This window comes from Frankliniella occidentalis, unplaced genomic scaffold (assembly GCF_000697945.3).
Source record: "Frankliniella occidentalis isolate FOCC.00 unplaced genomic scaffold, Focc_3.1 Scaffold381, whole genome shotgun sequence".
NCBI classification, from domain to species: Eukaryota; Metazoa; Arthropoda; class Insecta; order Thysanoptera; family Thripidae; genus Frankliniella; species Frankliniella occidentalis.
In genome coordinates, this window is record NW_026267503.1 from 8960 (window position 1) to 12881 (window position 3922).

The window sequence follows — 3922 nt, forward strand, 5'->3', positions numbered from 1 at the left end:
ATAATGTGACCGGTAAATCACTTTGCATATTTGGGTAAACTAACTTCCGGTGGGGGGCCTGCGGCCCTAGAGATTTGCTCCTTTCACATGACAAAAGACTGTAACGGGGCAACACCGTGACTACACCCCACCCTTCTGCTTTGCTTCAGAAAAATACAAAAAAAGAACCAGCGCAGTTTTTAGATTGTATTGTTTGTCAAACAGTCTTAAAACTTGACTTTTTGCCATTGTTTTCAATATATTTCGTTTCGGGGCTCCGCGCCTACATGTCAGTATGTCAGACGTCTGGGCCGGCTGGGCCGCCCCGTCCGGACTGACTGTGAGCCATGCTCGAGCCATGCTCTCCCCCGGCACGTACAGATGGTTGGTAAGGGGACGGGGGATGAAGGCGCTCCGGCGGCGGGGGATACGGGAGCTCCGCGCACCTGCGGCGACGTCCAGCCCAGCCCTGCGCGGCAGACTCTCCTCGAATACCTCTGGCCTCACTTTTCGTTTCCTTTTCACCCGCCCGTCTGCATTGAAAAAGCTGTCTATAGCGGGGCTTATTCCAACGGCCTGGTGCCTGCGTGCCTGTCTGTCTGTCTTCATGATTTTATGGCTTAACTTAAAGTCTTGTTTCAGCGGATTCCTGAGGACTGAAATGTCGTCGGTTTCGCACTATCCCTCCTCACCGATCAAGGCGATAAGAAGCTTTTTTTCTCAGAGAAAAGAGGCTAAAAATTACTCCCTTTTGTACGTAAAGAGTAGCCGCAGGGCTGTTGTACTCACCTCGCCCACGGGCGACACCTGGACGTCGGCGCGGCGCACGGAGGGTGGTGGCCTGGCCTCGCCTGGGGCACGCCGGTGTCGCAGCAGGCGCCACAGCAGCTCGATCTGTCACAAGGAGTACGAGGAGAGCATGACGGATGCGGCATCGGGGACTAGGACGCCCCCACCGGCCCCACTAGAGGTTGGCGAGGGGATTGCACCGCTTCAGGGGTGGTGTCCCTTCCAGCAAACTTCCATTACTCAATATACCCAGAAAACTGCATTTTTTGTCATCTTTAATCACGAATGTACCGTCAACACTCTCAGGAATGTTTTGGTTTCGAGAATAATAACAAGCTAGGCCCGCTTTTCCACCAAACCAAGCTTTCCAGCTCCGCTTCGCTCCACCGGCAACTCGGTTTGGCAGGGAGCGGGTCTGGCTTGGCCTGAAACGACCTCGAAACGATGGAAAACTGGTCGAATCGACGGCGAAACGACATCGTTTCGACAAACATTTCTTACTGGGATGTAGCTTTTAAGCAGAAGAGCGGGCTAAAATTGGTCTTTGAATCATGTTATAAGAAATACCAAGAGTGAAGTCCACGTGATTTCGTTCTGCCACTTACACGTGCGTGTGCATACGCTCACCTGCACGTTGAAGTGCTGCAGCAGCAGTGTTCCAGCCGGCCCAAGAGCCGTGTCCGAGGCCACCGTCACGAACACCTGGTCGGCGTAGGTGAGGACGGAGACGGCGATGCCCAGGCGGCCGGGCGCGGGCTGCAGCGGGTACACGGCCTTGAGCACGGCGCCGCCGACCAGCACGGTGGAGGAGGGCCCGGCCAGGGTGGCGAACTGGATGGAGGCCTTGTCGGTGAGGGAGGAGAGCAAGCGTCCAGCCCACGACCCGCCCAAGGAGGCAAGGTACACTACCTCTGGGTCTGGAACAACGACAAAAAGGTGGCATCAAAACGATGTTCGACACCCGAGAAGAACAACGCCTTCCCTCGCGGACTGGAAACAAACGCGCTTACCTCTGCAACCCTCAAACAAAACCGCTCACCTCTAGGACATGCAAACAAAGCCGCTGAAATGAATTTTTTACACATGTTGAGATACTGGTATCAAAATTATCACTGAAAAATTATCTTTCGAATGATACCCATGTTTCAGAATGGGTAAAAAAGTCATTTAAGCGGCTTTGTTTGCGTGTCCCAGAGGTGTGCGGTTTTGTTTGAGGGTTGCAGAAGTAAGCGGTTTTGTTTCCAGTCCGCAGAGGTAAGCGGTTATTCTTCTCAGGTGTCGTGTTGATGGTTATGTCCGGCTGTTGTCAGATAAATCGGAAAATTGTTAACGCTTGGAGCCTTGTGACACTCAGCTACATGCGACGCCGAGTGCCCCACCTGCCCGGGCGCCTAAGGTGTAATGTAGATCTCTATATCACCTTACGGGCGCCGCCCCCCCCCCTCCAACCTCTAACTACCGCACCCTACACCCTCTGCGCCCGTCCTGCCTGCACCTGCTCGCAGGTACTTTAGGCACCACCTGGTGGGCTAGAGGCGCCAGCCCCCTCCAACCCCTAACCGCACCTGCAGCTGCTCGCAGGTACTGCAGGCACCTCCTGGTGGCCCAGAGGCGCGGCACGGCACCCTCCACGCTGACGGGGAGACCGATCACTACGGGGACGGTCTTGTTGGAGAGCGGCCCACCACCTCTGCACCGGTTGTTGTTATTGTTGTTGTTCTTGACGTGCGCAGGGTTCGGGTACATGTCGCCAACCACGCTGCCTGCCAGCTGGAAGTGGTGGTGATGGTGGTGGTGATGAATGGGATGGTGATGGTGGTGATTGAAGTGGTCGGCCTGGTGCTGGTTGATGTGGTTAGCCATCCGACTCTTATGCCGGTGCATGCTGATGGGAAGGGTGACCTGCACACAATCGTTTCCCACCAGCAATTTTATAATTTTGGAAAATTATTGACGAAAAATGATGAGACGATTATTTCATAAAGCCTCTGGAGGCATTGGAGCACTAAACATGACAAGTGTGTTGTTGTGTTGCAGTCATACCTGCAGATCGGGCGGCAGGCGCACGCCGCAGCCCTGGAGGAGCGCGCGCACCGCACCGCCGACCGCCGCCAGCATGACGCAGTTGAGGCTGCAGCGCGACACCTGCTGGATGCGCTTCACCTTGCTGAGGGCGATGCCGGCGGACCAGGCGACGCGCACCCCGCCGGCCGCCTCCTCGTCGTCATGGCCGGCGGCGTCCTGGCCGCCCAGGAGCAGGTTGTTGTCGCGCGCGCGCAGCAGCAGCCAGCCGAGGATCGCGAGCGGGCCCGACACAGTGGCCCGCGCCAGCGCCAGCGAGTGCCGGAGAAGCCCGCGCCGGCAGCGGCGCACCTGCACAAGCGGGCATCACCGTCACGCAACGAGATGAGGTATACAGAGCAGAGTACTAGCTATATACCAGGTGGCTGATTAACCCCGCGCACCTCTGTAGTTAGACTGTACCGCACGCACGAGTGCGGGCGGGTTGCATACTCACCCGGCCCGTAAGGCGCCGTGGACAGGGGTGATAGACAAGCCCGCCCGCACTCCTGCGTGCGGAATAGTCTAAATACAGAAGTGCGCGGGGTTAATCAGCCACCTGGTATGTTCGCCGTACCACGTCTCGCGTAACAGGCTTCTCAATATCTCACGAAACCCTGTCACGCTACGACGCGCCTGACGCAGGCCTGCGTCGCTGGCTGACACCCGAGACGAGTTATGAGGAAATAAGGCCTTGCGGCCCCAAAATTTGGCATGGTCACAGCACAAGTCAGGTCAGGGACTTAATCACTCCAAAACTATGGAAATGAAACTTCAGATTTTTGATAAAGGTTTTCAATAAAAGTTCCTCTGTCAGATTCTAAGTCGATTTTTTCGTGATAGTAGGTGGAAATGGTGCACCTAGAACGCTGGGAGGAAGGGTGTGGTGAGACACCAAATGTCCTTGTAGCGGGCACTCCCTTTAAAGTTTTTCGACATCAAGCTTTTTTTACGAATTTATGAACCATTTAGTCATTTTCACCTCATTTTCGTCAAGAAATGCCCTCTAGAGCCTAAACTGTACAAGTTAGACAGAAAAGGACGAACTTTTCGACTAGAGTCTTCTTTTAAAAGTTTCCCCTAGGATATCAAT